The following is a 15,818-nucleotide window of genomic DNA, read 5'->3' as shown; positions in this document are numbered from 1 at the left end:
CCCCAGGGCCTCCCTGCCAATATGGCTTCAGTACATCCCACCCCAGGGCCTCCCTGCCAATATGGCTTCAGTACATCCCACCCCAGGGCCTCCCTGCCAATATGGCTTCAGTACATCCCACCCCAGGGCCTCCCTGCCAATATGGCTTCAGTACATCCCACTCCGGGACCTCCCTGCCAATATGGCTTCAGTACATCCCACCCCAGGGCCTCCCTGCCAATATGGCTTCAGTACATCCCACTCCGGGACCTCCCCTGCCAATATGGCTTCAGTACATCCCACCCCAGGGCCTCCCTGCCAATATGGCTTCAGTACATCCCACCCCAGGGCCTCCCTGCCAATATGGCTTCAGTACATCCCACCCCAGGGCCTCCCTGCCAATATGGCTTCAGTACATCCCACCCCAGGGCCTCCCTGCCAATATGGCTTCAGTACATCCCACCCCAGGACCTCCCTGCCAATATGGCTTCAGTACATCCCACCCCAGGGCCTCCCTGCCAATATGGCTTCAGTACATCCCACCCCAGGGCCTCCCTGCCAATATGGCTTCAGTACATCCCACTCCGGGACCTCCCTGCCAATATGGCTTCAGTACATCCCACCCCAGGGCCTCCCTGCCAATATGGCTTCAGTACATCCCACTCCGGGACCTCCCTGCCAATATGGCTTCAGTACATCCCACTCCGGGACCTCCCTGCCAATATGGCTTCAGTACATCCCACCCCAGGGCCTCCCTGCCAATATGGCTTCAGTACATCCCACCCCGGGACCTTCCTGCCAATATGGCTTCAGTACATCCCACCCCGGGACCTTCCTGCCAATATGGCTTCAGTACATCCCACCCCAGGGCCTCCCTGCCAATATGGCTTCAGTACATCCCACCCCAGGACCTCCCTGCCAATATGGCTTCAGTACATCCCACCCCGGGACCTTCCTGCCAATATGGCTTCAGTACATGCCACCCCAGGACCTCCCTGCCAATATGGCTTCACCTTAGTCCATCCCTTTCCATAGCACTCCTCTACGTGACTATCTTTCCACACATCTCTTCCGATGTAGCTCCACCTAACCTGCTACATCTCAATACATTACTTTCCTACTTCCCTCCACCTAAGGACCTGACTGCCCACACAGCATCACCACAGGACCTGCCTTCCAACATATCTCTACCTCAATACAACCCTGCCATGGTACTTCACCACAGGACCTCCCTTCCAACATATCTCTACCTCAATACAACCCTGCCATGGTACTTCACCACAGGACCTCCATTCCAACATATCTCTACCTCAATACAACCCTGCCATGGTACTTCACCACAGGACCTCCATTCCAACATATCTCTACCTCAATACAACCCTGCCATGGTACTTCACCACAGGACCTCCCTTCCAACATATCTCTACCTCAATACAACCCTGCCATGGTACTTCACCACAGGACGCGCCTTTCAACATGGCTTCACCTCAGTACATGCCTTACCCTGGAACTCCTATGTAGGACCTCCTTACATCATGGCTTTACCTCAGTACACCCCGTTCCATGGTACCCCTCTGTAGGACCTCCTTACATCATGGCTTCACCTCAGTACATGCCTTCCCCTGGAACTCCTCTGTAGGACCTCCTTCCATCATGGCTTCACCTCAGTAAATCCCGTTCCATGGTACCACTCTGTAGGACCTAATTACATCATGGCTTTACCTCAGTACATCCCTTTCCATTGTACCCCTCTGAAGGACCTCCTTACATCATGGCTTCACCTCAGTACATCGCTTCCCATGGTACCCCTCTGTAGGACCTCCTTACATCATGGCTTCACCTCAGTACATCCCTTCCCATGGTACCCCTCTGTAGGACCTCCTTACATCATGGCTTCACCTCAGCACATCCCTTTCCATGGTACCCCTCTGTAGGACCTCCTTACATCATGGCTTCACTTCAGTACATCCCGTTCCATGGTACCCCTCTGTAGGACCTCCTTACATCATGGCTTTACCTCAGTACATCCCGTTCCATGGTACCCCTCTGTAGGACCACCCTTCCAATATGTGTTGGACAACACAACAACCTGTGACATGCCACTTCACTGCAGGACATTCCTTTTCAGCTCCACCTTACACGTTCCTTCCTGTGTAGCTCCACAGCAGGACACCCCTACCCACTCCACTCAACCTCAAGATATTACTTTCTTCCACTCGGACCTCAGAGTATCCCTCCCTTTAGCTACAGAAAAACTCAACACCGCTCCATTGCAGAACATGCCTTCCTAGCCCGCTACATCTCAAGACAGTGCTTCCTACGTCCCTCAGGGCTTCCCTATCCACACCACTTCACCACAGGACCACCCGTCCAACATGGTTCCACCTCAGTATATCCCTCCCCATGGCACGCCTCTGTACAACATGGCACCTACCCACTGTAGGGCACTTCTATCCATGAAGCTTCTAATCTGGGGGAGAAGCAGGTCAGTGGCCAAACAGCTCTATTGGATTTTGTTTAATTGGCCAAATGAAAGGCACGTGCCAATAGGGAACCAAGCAAGAGTTGTGCCCTGACAAGCCACAAGCGATTCAGGGACGGATATATCGGTTGGCCGGGTGGGGTGGTGGGGCAGGAATCTGCAGGAATGCGGCTATACCACCTTTAATGAGACACCTAAATGGATGAGTAGCACCGGTTGGAAGCTGGTAGTGGGGAAGCAATTTGGGCGAGGACGTGCCAACCTGGGGGAATGATGTCAGACTGGAAGGTGTGGTGATGCACAAGGGTGTCAGGAGACCTCTGTCACTGGGTGCCACCCTCACTCAGGGATTTAAACAAATAAGAGTAGGGAAATTTTCCCTTTAAAAGTAGTGGAACTTGCATGGAGCGGCCTTCCAGCCTAGGAAAGCAGGGGGAGTGTAGTCCCACCGACAGAGGGAATTCTGTCCCCGTCTCACCCGTTAGGCCTGCCTGGGTGCTAGGGATGCCAGGGCCCCCCCCGGGGAATCAGAGGGAGACCTCATGCAACATCTGAGCAGATTGCATGCTGGGGAGGGGGAGGCAGCTGCACGACTGTCCCCCAGGCCCAAGGAGAGAACATTGCTCCCTGCGCTAAAGGATTTCTCTTCTGTTTCATCATCTGCTGCCTCTCGGCCTCCTCTTGCCCCGGCGCAACCAACTGCAGCCGCACCGAGCATGAAGCTCTTACCCCCCCATATACCTGCCCCATAACCCAACTGCACCACGGCCAATGCACCCCTCCTGCCCTGCTCATCATGGGGAACCGCTGCTGGGGCCTGCGCTCCACTTCTTACCCCAGTCAAGCACCCTATAAGCACCCTACGGGGGGGCACAGCACCCTACTCAACTCCCCCCAGTAAAGCGGAGGGTGTGAAGAAGCACAAGAGTGCAAACCGCAGTCACACACAGTGATGCAAGTGCAGAGAATTCACAGCCAGTCACGGGGTTAATAGGGGAAGTGAGGGGGATTTCTACAGCCTGACTAGCGAGTACACTGGTGGGCAATGTCTGCACAGGGGTAACTGAGCCAACTGCCCCCACCAGCCCTGCATGGCCACACACGGGAACCAACAGGCAGTTACACTGCGCCCGGGCCTACTGTATGGGAATGTACCTGCCCTACTGATACAGGGAGCCGGGAGTTGGGCAGGGAGTACATGGGAGCTACTATCGTCCAGCATTTATAGGGTGTATAATCACAGAATGGGAGGGTCATTCTTTCCATTTACACAGCACTGGTACCGACCCACCTACAGTATTCTGTGCAGCCTTGGGCTCCAGTGCTCCATTACTGATACAGAGAAAGTACAGAGAGCCGCAACTAAGCGAATAAAGGGAACATGCTCAGTTATAGGGAAAGGCAGGCCCAGTTGGGATTGGTTACACTGGGGAAGGGGCAGTTAAGGGGGGGTCACTATATATAAATATATAAGGGGGGGCAGTAATGAAATAGAGAAAGTACAGGGAAGAGCGACTAAGCTGATAAAGGGAATGGGCTCAGTTATGGGGAAAGGCTGGCCCAGTTGGGATTGGTTACACTGGGGGGGGGGCAGTTAAGGGGGGGGGGTCACTATATATAAATATATAAGGGGGGGTCAGTAATGAAATAGAGAAAGTACAGGGAAGAGCGACTAAGCTGATAAAGGGAATGGGCTCAGTTATGGGGAAAAGGCTGGCCCAGTTGGGATTGGTTACACTGGGGGGGGGCAGTTAAGGGGGGGTCACTATATATAAATATATAAGGGGGGGCAGTAATGAAATAGAGAAAGTACAGGGAAGAGCGACTAAGCTGATAAAGGGAATGGGCTCAGTTATGGGGAAAGGCTGGCCCAGTTGGGATTGGTTACACTGGGGGGGGGGCAGTTAAGGGGGGGTCACTATATATAAATATATAAGGGGGGGCAGTAATGAAATAGAGAAAGTACAGGGAAGAGCGACTAAGCTGATAAAGGGAATGGGCTCAGTTATGGGGAAAGGCTGGCCCAGTTGGGATTGGTTACACTGGGGGGGGCAGTTAAGGGGGGGTCACTATATATAAATATATATGGGGGGGCAGTAATGAAATAGAGAAAGTACAGGGAAGAGCGACTAAGCTGATAAAGGGAATGGGCTCAGTTATGGGGAAAGGCTGGCCCAGTTGGTATTGGTTACACTGGGGGGGGGGGGGCAGTTAAGGGGGGGTCACTATATATAAATATATAAGGGGGGCAGTAATGAAATAGAGAAAGTACAGGGAAGAGCGACTAAGCTGATAAAGGGAATGGGCTCAGTTATGGGGAAAGGCTGGCCCAGTTGGGATTGGTTAACACTGGGGGGGGGGGGGCAGTTAAGGGGGGGTCACTATATATAAATATATAAGGGGGGGCAGTATAGAGAAGAGCTGATAGAGGGAATGGGAGGGCGGATACAGGAGATAGATGATGGGTCGGATGAGTAAGGAAACACCAGGCTACTGATAATCTTGGTGCAAAGTTTTCCTTGTACCGGTTCCATTGCCCTTTTGGATTCCGGGAGGAATCCCACCCCCCCCCCCCCCAGTAGGCAAATAGGAAACGGCTTTGGATGGGATTTTTCCACCCCCCCTGACATAGCAGGATCTCCGACAAGATTTACTTGGACAAAAAGTTGAACTTGATGCTCATGTGTCTTTTATACAACTGCACCTACTAACTACCCAGTAAAGCCTGTTGGGCAACGTGCCAGCCAATAACCAGGGGAAGTGCGCTACCAATACTGTACCCACGGGCATGGCGGCCGAAGGACCCACTCCTATTGGATACTGCCGGGTCAGTACACTCGCTACAGGGCCGGAGAGCTCTTTGGGGGGGGCACTGGGCACGCAGACTGGCAGTAGCCAATGAGCATGGAGCATTGTGGGTGCCAAAGGTCACAGAGAGCCAGTTGTTTGTATGGGGGGTAATTAAACCCAGAGTGCCAACAGAAACTAACCCTACTGCCCCTCAGTGGGGGCAATAATAGAGATGCGCTTGGGCTGCCTGCCTGCCTCCACACAGGGCAGATATCCTGGTCTTTCCTACAACACTGGCATACATCACATGGGGGGCACACACTGGGTGTGGGCAGTGAGCATTCCCAAGAGCTAGCACTCTAGAGGCCCAAATGCACATGGGTATAGCTGCTGAGCTCATCCAAATGAAATCTCTCACTTATGGCAAATTTCTAAAAGATATGGAACCAACCTAAAATAACTGCCCCCCTTCATATATAAATACATAGCAGCTGAGGCTGAAGCAAGACACCCCTGCATCAAAATCAACCTACTACCAACTACCTACCTACACATTCAGGTGAGCGCAATTCCAACTGGAACACTGATCTGAGGGATTCCCATGGTGCCACCAAGCCCAATGCCCAAAGTGTGAGAAAGTTTAGCGCCCTGAGTCTCTCCTGAAGAGCTGACAATCTGAGTAAGCGGGCATGGCTATTATTTCTAAAGGGCACAAATGACAGGCGAGTCCCTTTCCCTGGGGAGGATTATAGCCGAGTATCTCAGCCCCTGAGCCGCAGCCTCTGTACATCGGTGCCGAGTATCTCAGCCTCTGAGCCGCAGCCTCTGTACATCAGTGCCGAGTATCTCAGCCCCTGAGCCGCAGCCTCTGTACATCAGTGCCGAGTATCACACACTCTGCTGTTTGCCTCCCTAACCAGTTCCACCTGTAGCCCCTGCCTGCCCCCCCCCCCAGTGAGTAACTGACAGGGGGGGGGGGGAGTTACGCATCGATAATGATGGTGCAAACATTTGCACACACACCGGCTTACCATCGCCTGAAACAGCTGAATATACCAAACACTTGGGCCAGGGCACAGTTACAGGTAGGGCAGGGGTGGCATTGCCCTTCAGAGAGATGGCCAGGGCAGAGGGGCACGGTTACAGGCAGGGCAGAGGTGGCATTGCCCATCAGAGAGATGGCCAGGGCAGAGGGGCACAGTTACAGGTAGGGCAGAGGTGGCATTACCCTTCAGAGAGATGGCCAGGGCAGAGGGGCACGGTTACAGGCAGGGCAGAGGTGGCATTGCCCATCAGAGAGATGGCCAGGGCAGAGGGGCACGGTTACAGGCAGGGCAGAGGTGGCATTGCCCATCAGAAAGATGGCCAGGGCAGAGGGGCACGGTTACAGGTTGGGCAGGGGTGGTATTACCCTTCAGAAAGATGGCCAGGGCAGAGGGGCACGGTTACAGGCAGGGCAGAGGTGGCATTGCCCATCAGAAAGATGGCCAGGGCAGAGGGGCACGGTTACAGGCAGGGCAGAGGTGGCATTGCCCATCAGAGAGATGGCCAGGGCAGAGGGGCACGGTTACAGGCAGGGCAGAGGTGGCATTGCCCATCAGAGAGATGGCCAGGGCAGAGGGGCACGGTTACAGGCAGGGCAGAGGTGGCATTGCCCATCAGAAAGATGGCCAGGGCAGAGGGGCATGGTTACAGGTTGGGCAGGGGTGGTATTACCCTTCAGAAAGATGGCCAGGGCAGAGGGGCACGGTTACAGGTTGGGCAGGGGTGGCATTGCCCTTCAGAGAGATGGCCAGGGCAGAGGGGCACGGTTACAGGCAGGGCAGAGGTGGCATTGCCCATCAGAGAGATGGCCAGGGCAGAGGGGCACAGTTACAGGTAGGGCAGAGGTGGCATTACCCATCAGAGAGATGGCCAGGGCAGAGGGGCACGGTTACAGGCAGGGCAGAGGTGGCATTGCCCATCAGAGAGATGGCCAGGGCAGAGGGGCACGGTTACAGGCAGGGCAGAGGTGGCATTGCCCATCAGAAAGATGGCCAGGGCAGAGGGGCACGGTTACAGGTTGGGCAGGGGTGGTATTACCCTTCAGAAAGATGGCCAGGGCAGAGGGGCACGGTTACAGGCAGGGCAGAGGTGGCATTGCCCATCAGAAAGATGGCCAGGGCAGAGGGGCACGGTTACAGGCAGGGCAGAGGTGGCATTGCCCATCAGAGAGATGGCCAGGGCAGAGGGGCACGGTTACAGGCAGGGCAGAGGTGGCATTGCCCATCAGAGAGATGGCCAGGGCAGAGGGGCACGGTTACAGGCAGGGCAGAGGTGGCATTGCCCATCAGAAAGATGGCCAGGGCAGAGGGGCATGGTTACAGGTTGGGCAGGGGTGGTATTACCCTTCAGAAAGATGGCCAGGGCAGAGGGGCACGGTTACAGGTTGGGCAGGGGTGGTATTACCCTTCAGAGAGATGGCCAGGGCAGAGGGGCACGGTTACAGGTAGGGCAGAGGTGGCATTAGCCTTCAGAGAGATGGCCAGGGCAGAGGGGCACGGTTACAGGTAGGGCGGGGGTGGCATTACCCTTCAGAGAGATGGCCAGGACAGAGGGGCACGGTTACAGGTAGGGCAGGGGTGGCATTACCCTTCAGAGAGATGGCCAGGGCAGAGGGGTACGGTTACAGGTAGGGCAGAGGTGGCATTGCCATCCAGAGAGATGGCCAGGGCAGAGGGGCACGGTTACAGGTAGGGCAGGGGTGGCATTACCCTTCAGAGAGATGGCCAGGGCAGAGGGGTATGGTTACAGGTAGGGCAGAGGTGGCATTGCCCTCCAGAGAGATGGCCAGGGCAGAGGGGCATGGTTACAGATAGGGCAGGGGTGGCATTACCCATCAGAGAGATGGCCAGGGCAGAGGGGTACGGTTACAGGTAGGGCAGAGGTGGCATTGCCCTCCAGAGAGATGGCCAGGGCAGAGGGGCACGGTTACAGGTAGGGCAGAGGTGGCATTGCCCTCCAGAGAGATGGCCAGGGCAGAGGGGCATGCTTACAGGTAGAGCAGGGGTGGTATTACCCATCAGAGAGATGGCCAGGGCAGAGGGGCATGGTTACAGGTAGGGCAGAGGTGGCATTGCCCGTCAGAGATGGCCAGGGCAGAGGGGCACGGTTACAGGTAGGGCAGAGGTGGCATTACCCATCAGAGAGATGACAGTACCAGGCCCAACTGTAAAACCTGATAAAATGATGGGCACTGCCCACATTATAGGTCCAAGTGGCTCTGTAGCTTTAAGAGGGTGGGCAGTTAAACAAGACCTTATTGCAGAGCTGGGGGCAGATGTCCCCCATACACACACAGACCCAGGGCAGTTTGGTTACAAGACCAACCCTACAAGCACTGGGTACACTCGCCATTCTAGGGTCCGACTACACCTCCCAGCATTCACAGCCAGCTAGAAGACAGGACACCCAAGTTTGCCCTACCATAATAAAACCCCGAGCATTCCCGAACTCTGGGAAACCACCTCCACTGGGCGGCCTTTCCCTCCATGGACTCCCTCTCCTGTCAGCAGGACCCACAGCTCTGCTGTCACCCAAGACAAGCGTGAAATATTTACCTTGTGGCCCAGTGGGAGCGCGTGCGGCACGGCAGGAACAGGGTGGGCACTGCTAGCCATCGTTACTGGTGGGCAGCGAGAGGAACCATGAGGGGTGGGGGGGGGGGGTAGCACAGAGAGAGAAGTGGAAGTCGTTACAGTACGGCCTGCGGCCAGAGTATTGTACAACAGGAAAGCGTATGCCCTGTCATGTTCCTGGGCGGGGGGTCCGGCATCAGGGGGACATACTTGGCACCGAGCACAACACAAGCCTCTTATTCTAGTCAGCCGCACAGACCCCTGTTTATTGGCAAACAAGGCACAGCCCTGCAGTTGTACCGGCCCGGCCAGTCCGCACAGGGAAGGGATTACAGGGGGAGGTGGGAGTCTTGTGTCCCACCCACCATAAATCCACGGCGACCTCCATAATTACAGAGCCCCTCACACAGTGCCGTCAGCAAGGAAAGCTGGGATTAGTGCAAGCAGGTTTAACCGCCAGGGGAGGAAAGGTGACAGGGGCAAGTACTGAGTGGGGGTGGGAACCATTAACCCATGTTGTGCCACCGCATTACAGGTGATAGGTACCTGCGCCGCCTGGATGTGGGGCTGCCATGCTGCTCTTGCCATGGAACATAAGTGACAGGGGGGGGCAAGGAAAAATGGCTTAATGAGTGCTAGCTCTTGGACTAGGCATTATTTGGTTTCAGAATTGTGAATGGCCTACCTGCAGCCCTCCCTCAGGTTGTTGTTAAACTACAACTCCCCCCCCACTGTCCCCGTGGCAACCAAAGGCTTGGAGGGTTGTTGCTGAACGACACCTGGAGGGCTGCAGGTTGGGGCCCTGAATTTTCAACATAGAGCATCCAGCTTCTCCTTAGTCACACAGAACCCCCCCCGACCCAAAGCCGGCCATTTGTAATCCCCCCATCAGGAGAAACATGAGCCCCCCGGGCAGACACAAGGGGTTCGGGGTGCTGGGAAGGTAAAGGAGATATTGGGCCCTGGGGAAAAGAAACAGAGAAGGGGGCAAACACTGCCACAGGAGAGGGGAGATGGGGGGCACAAAGGGGCAGATGGGGGGCACAGAATGCCATACAAAGGGGGTGCTCAAAGTGACACTGAAGGGAGGTACAAATTAACACAGAATGGGGGATGCGATGTAACGTGGGGGGAGTCACAGCAACTCACCCCAAAACAAAACACAGTGCCAAACAGGGGGGTCCCCAACTCCCAGGAGAGGGGAAAGCAGATAAAAGAGCTACAGGAGGGGGCACAAAGTGATACAAAGGGGGGGCTACGGGCATCTCCCAGTTACAGGGGGGCAAGAGCAAGAGACACAGGCACCGGGAGGGAAGGGGTTAAGCCAGGGCCACAAATCCCATAAGGAATAAGAAGGCAAAGTGCAGCCGGGCGTATGGCGCTGCCCAACCCTCCCACAGCCCAACGGCTTGCCTACTGGCGAGGATGCCCTGTGCCAGGCCGGGGGGCAAGGATGCCAGCGTGTGACAGATGCCAACTCATCCCAGGCAGCAGGTGACATGGAGGAGAGAGGGAAGGACTGGGGGGGGGGGGGGCAGAGAGGGGACAGTGGCCCCACAGGAGGGATGGGGGGGGGGGGGCACTCACCTGCTTGTGTCAGTTCCTCCTGAGAGCCAGGCCAGCAGCTCCTGGGTAAGTGGGGGGCTTGGGGGGGTCAGTGTGTGGCCCCTTGTCTTCTCTCTCGCCTCCTGCTGCTCCTGCTGCTCCCTGGGTGGGCTCTGGCTGCAGGAAGCTGCCTGCTCTCCCCCCCAGGTCTCTCCTCCCTCCCTCCCCAGCCTGTCACACCTGTCCTGTCCCCTCCCACCCTCACCTGTCCCTGACACCAGCCCCTGGATACAGCTACACCCAGCCAGCCACTTCCTGGATCCCCCCTCCCAGCTCTCTATCTGCCCCTGCACAGCCAATGGCTGCAGCCCCCCACCCAGCACCAACCCCTCCCCCCTCCCCACCTGCCACAGGTTGCTGCTCCCTCCCCCACCCCCTGTCACTGGCTCCTCCCTGCCACCTTTAAACTCTGCCCAGCTCCCATTCTCATGGGGCCACCTTAACTGACAACCAGGAAGTGCTCTCCAACCTGCCGTCAGCTAATAGGCCGCTAAAGGGGAGGGGCCAACGGAACGCTGCTCTGGGCTTTGCTGGCTCGGCTGTCAGTCACAGGGAGGGGTGTGGCCGCCGGGGCGATGACGAGCTGTCTGCTGCTCTCTCTTAAAGTGACAGTGTCCCGTGTGCGGGGCAGGTCGGGCCCAGCGGCAGTTGGAATATAGTACAGCCACAATAGGAAGGGCAGTGCCGCCTGTGGTTAGGTACATGGAACAGTAGGGCCGGGGCAGTACCAACATTGAGGGAGTAGTGAGTACGGGGAGGGGCGACTGGGCAGGTAAGGTAAAGAGCTGAACTTCTTAGTATAAGGAAAGGCAGTTTATTGCACATTATAGAAATGAATTAGGAACAAGTGGATGTAAGCAGGCCTGACACTTGGCCCCAGAGCTTGCACTCCAACTCCATAGGTGCCAGATAGGGCCCAAGCCCAGTTGCTGTAGATGTATTTATACTGGATATACCTTGGCCTGGATGAAATGTTCATCGTGTGAAACCCAGGGCTTTCCATAATAATATGTGCTTTCACTTTGCCTTTAATCTGCAGTAGGGCGAGTGTAAGCTCTGCTGCCCAGAAGCCTCCTCCTGCCCCTCCTCTCCAGTCCTTTCTGCTCAGTGACAGTTTGGGCCTGGCGTCCACTGTCTCTGTCACTTCCTGTCTGTTTGTCCTTTCCTATGTCTGTCTCTATGTCTGTCTCTCTGTCTCTTCCTATGTCTGTCTCTATGTCTGTATCTCTGTCTCTTCCTATGTCTGTCTCTATGTCTGTATCTCTGTCTCTTCCTATGTCTGTCTCTGTGTCTGTATCTCTGTCTCTTCTTATGTCTGTATCTCTGTCTCTTCCTATGTCCGTATCTCTCTTCCTATGTCTGTCTCTATGTCTCTTCTTATGTCTGTATCTCTGTCTCTTCCTATGTCTGTCTCTATGTCTGTATCTCTGTCTGTCTCTATGTCTGTATCTCTGTCTCTTCTTATGTCTGTATCTCTGTCTCTTCCTATGTCTGTCTCTATGTCTGTATCTCTGTCTCTTCCTATTTCTGTATCTCTGTTTGTCTCTTCCTACATCTGTATCTCTGTCTCTTCTTATGTCTGTATCTCTGTCTCTTCCTACGTCTGTATCTCTGTCTCTTCCTATGTCTGTATCTCTGTCTCTTCCTATGTCTGTATCTCTGTCTCTTCCTATGTCTGTCTCTACGTCTGTATCTCTGTCTCTTCCTATGTCTGTATCTCTGTCTCTTCCTACGTCTGTATCTCTGTCTCTTCCTATGTCTGTATCTCTGTCTCTTCCTATGTCTGTATCTCTGTCTCTTCCTATGTCTGTCTCTACATCTGTATCTCTGTCTCTTCCTATGTCTGTATCTCTGTCTGTCTCTTCCTATGTCTGTATCTCTGTCTGTCTCTTCTTATGTCTGTCTCTTCCTATGTCTGTATCTCTGTCTCTTCTTATGTCTGTATCTCTGTCTATCTCTTCCTATGCCTGTGTCTTCCTACGTCTGTATCTCTGTCTGTCTCTTCTTATGTCTGTCTCTTCCTATGTCTGTATCTCTGTCTCTTCTTATGTCTGTATCTCTGTCTATCTCTTCCTATGCCTGTGTCTTCCTACGTCTGTATCTCTGTCTGTCTTCCTATGTCTGTCTCTTCCTGTGTTTCTGTCTCTTCCTACATCTGTGCGTTTGTCTGTCTCTTCCTATGTCAGTGTGTTTCTGTCTGTTCCTATGCCTGTGTCTCTTCCTATGTCTGGGTCTCTTTCTCTTCCTATGTTTGTGTCTCTGTGTGTCTATTACTATGTCTGTTTATCTGTCTCTTTGTGTGTCTTTGTGTCTCTGTCTGTCTCTTCCTATGTCTCTGTCTTTGCCTCTTCCTATGTCTGTGGCTCTGTCTCTTCATATTTCTATGTGTCTGTCTGTGTCTCTGTCTGTCTCTTCCTATGTCTTTGTCTCTTCCTATGTCTGTGTCTGTCTCTTCCTATGTCTGTGTCTCTGTCTGTCTTTTCCTATGTCTGTGTCTGTCTCTTCCTATGTCTGTGGCTCTTTGATTTCATATGTCTGTGTGTCCATCTGTCTCTTTCTATGTCTGTCTCTGGCTCTTCCTATGTCTGTGTCTGTCTCTGGCTCTTCCTATGTCTGTGTCTCTGTCTGTCTCTTCCTATGTCTGTGTCTTTGCCTCTTGCTATGTCTGTGGCTCTTGTCTTCATATGTCTGTGTGTCTGTCTCTTCCCAGGAGTATGGTGGGCCCACATCAGTCCCGTGCAGTGTCAGTATAGGGGCACTAGAATGTTTTGGGGGCTAAAACAGTTTTGCTATTGTCTGACTGTCAGTCTATCTGTCAGTCTGTCTGTCTGTCTGTCTGTCAGTCTGTATGTCTGTCAATCTATCTGTATGTTAGTCTGTCAGTCTATCTGTATGTCTGACTGTCAATCTGTATGTCTGATTGTCTGTTTGCCTGTCAGTCTATCTGTATGTCGGACTGTCAATCTATCTGTCTGTCAGTCTATCTGTATGTCGGACTGTCAATCTATCTGTCTGTCAGTCTATCTGTATGTCTGACTGTCAGTATGTCAGTCTAGCTGTCTGACTGTCAATCTGTCTGTCTGATTGTCAATCTATCTGTATGTCTGACTGTCTTTTTGCCTGTCAGTCTATATGTATGTCTGACTGTCAGTCTATCTGTCTGACTGTCAATCTGTCTGTCTGACTGTCAATCTATCTGTATGTCTGTCTGTCTGTCTGACTGTCAATCTATCTGTCTGACTGTCAATCTATCTGTCTGTCTGACTGTCAATCTATCTGTATGTCTGTCTGGCTGTCAGTCTATCTGTCTGACTGACTGTCAATCTATCTGTCTGACTGTCAGTCTGTCTGTCTGACTGTCAATCTATCTGTATGTCTGTCTGTCTGTCAATCTGTCTGTCTGACTGTCAATCTATCTGTCTGACTGTCAATCTATCTGTCTGTCTGTCTGACTGTCAATCTATCTGTATGTCTGTCTGTCTGTCAGTCTATCTGTCTGACTGACTGTCAATCTGTCTGTCTGACTGACTGTCAATCTATCTGTCTGTCTGTCTGACTGTCAATCTATCTGTCTGTCTGACTGTCAATCTATCTGTATGTCAGTCTGTCTGTCAATCTGTCTGTCTGACTGTCAATCTATCTGTATGTCTGTCTGTCAATCTGTCTGTCTGTCTGACTGTCAATCTGTCTGTCTGACTGTCAATCTATCTGTATGTCTGTCAATCTATCTGTATGTCTGTCTGTCAGTCTGTCTGTCAATCTGTCTGTCTGACTGTCAATCTATCTGTATGTCTGTCTGTCAATCTGTCTGTCTGTCTGACTGTCAATCTATCTGTCTGACTGTCAATCTATCTGTATGTCTGTCTGTCAGTCTATCTGTCTGACTGTCAGTCTATCTGTCTGACTGTCAGTCTATCTGTCTGTCTGACTGTCAATCTATCTGTATGTCTGTCAGTCTGTCAATCTGTCTGTCTGACTGTCAATCTATCTGTCTGTCAGTCTATCTGTATGTCTGACTGTCAGTATGTCAGTCTAGCTGTCTGACTGTCAATCTGTCTGTCTGATTGTCAATCTATATGTATGTCTGACTGTCAGTCTATCTGTCTGACTGTCAATCTATCTGTATGTCTGACTGTCAATCTATCTGTATGTCTGTCTGTCTGTCAATCTGTCTGTCTGACTGTCAATCTATCTGTCTGACTGTCAATCTATCTGTCTGTCTGTCTGACTGTCAATCTATCTGTATGTCTGTCTGTCTGTCAGTCTATCTGTCTGACTGACTGTCAATCTATCTGTCTGACTGTCTGTCAATCTGTCTGTCTGACTGTCAATCTATCTGTCTGACTGTCAATCTATCTGTCTGTCTGTCTGACTGTCAATCTATCTGTATGTCTGTCTGTCTGTCAGTCTATCTGTCTGACTGTCAATCTATCTGTCTGTCTGACTGTCAATCTATCTGTATGTCTGTCTGTCAATCTGTCTGTCTGACTGTCAATCTATCTGTCTGACTGTCAATCTATCTGTCTGTCTGTCTGACTGTCAATCTATCTGTATGTCTGTCAGTCTATCTGTCTGACTGACTGTCAATCTGTCTGTCTGACTGACTGTCAATCTGTCTGTCTGTCTGACTGTCAATCTATCTGTCTGTCTGACTGTCAATCTATCTGTATGTCTGTCTGTCAGTCTGTCTGTCAATCTGTCTGTCTGATTGTCAATCTATATGTATGTCTGACTGTCAGTCTATCTGTCTGACTGTCAATCTATCTGTATGTCTGTCTGTCTGTCAGTCTATCTGTCTGACTGACTGTCAATCTATCTGTCTGACTGTCTGTCAATCTGTCTGTCTGACTGTCAATCTATCTGTCTGACTGTCAATCTATCTGTCTGTCTGTCTGACTGTCAATCTATCTGTATGTCTGTCTGTCTGTCAGTCTATCTGTCTGACTGTCAATCTATCTGTCTGTCTGACTGTCAATCTATCTGTATGTCTGTCTGTCAATCTGTCTGTCTGACTGTCAATCTATCTGTCTGACTGTCAATCTATCTGTCTGTCTGTCTGACTGTCAATCTATCTGTATGTCTGTCAGTCTATCTGTCTGACTGACTGTCAATCTGTCTGTCTGACTGACTGTCAATCTGTCTGTCTGTCTGACTGTCAATCTATCTGTCTGTCTGACTGTCAATCTATCTGTATGTCTGTCTGTCTGTCAGTCTGTCTGTCAATCTGTCTGTCTGTCTGACTGTCAATCTATCTGTCTGTCTGTCAATCTGTCTGTCTGTCTGACTGTCAATCTATCTGTCTGACTGTCAATCTATCTGTATGTCTGTCTGTCAGTCTGTCTGTC

General features: G+C 52.4%; 1 protein-coding gene across 2 annotated transcripts in view; it reads right to left on the bottom strand.

Annotated features, from left to right (window-relative positions):
- Positions 1 to 10,801, bottom strand: part of zbtb7b (zinc finger and BTB domain containing 7B) — a 30,221-nt gene extending 19,420 nt beyond the window's left edge. Inside the window, exon 1 of one of the 2 annotated variants that reach the window (XM_031890765.1) lies at positions 10,456 to 10,801. The gene's annotated coding sequence lies outside the window, so the exon portion shown is untranslated. Of the gene's footprint in view, positions 1 to 8,850; positions 8,945 to 10,455 lie in introns of those variants that run through there. The other variant, XM_031890767.1, reaches the window with a different exon arrangement.
- Positions 10,802 to 15,818: the final 5,017 nt, after the last annotated feature.

The sequence above is a fragment of the Xenopus tropicalis genome, chromosome 8, assembly GCF_000004195.4.
Source record: "Xenopus tropicalis strain Nigerian chromosome 8, UCB_Xtro_10.0, whole genome shotgun sequence".
In the NCBI taxonomy this organism is placed as follows: Eukaryota; Metazoa; Chordata; class Amphibia; order Anura; family Pipidae; genus Xenopus; species Xenopus tropicalis.
Note: the sequence above shows the minus strand (reverse complement) of the source record. Positions and strands in the feature narration are given on the sequence as shown.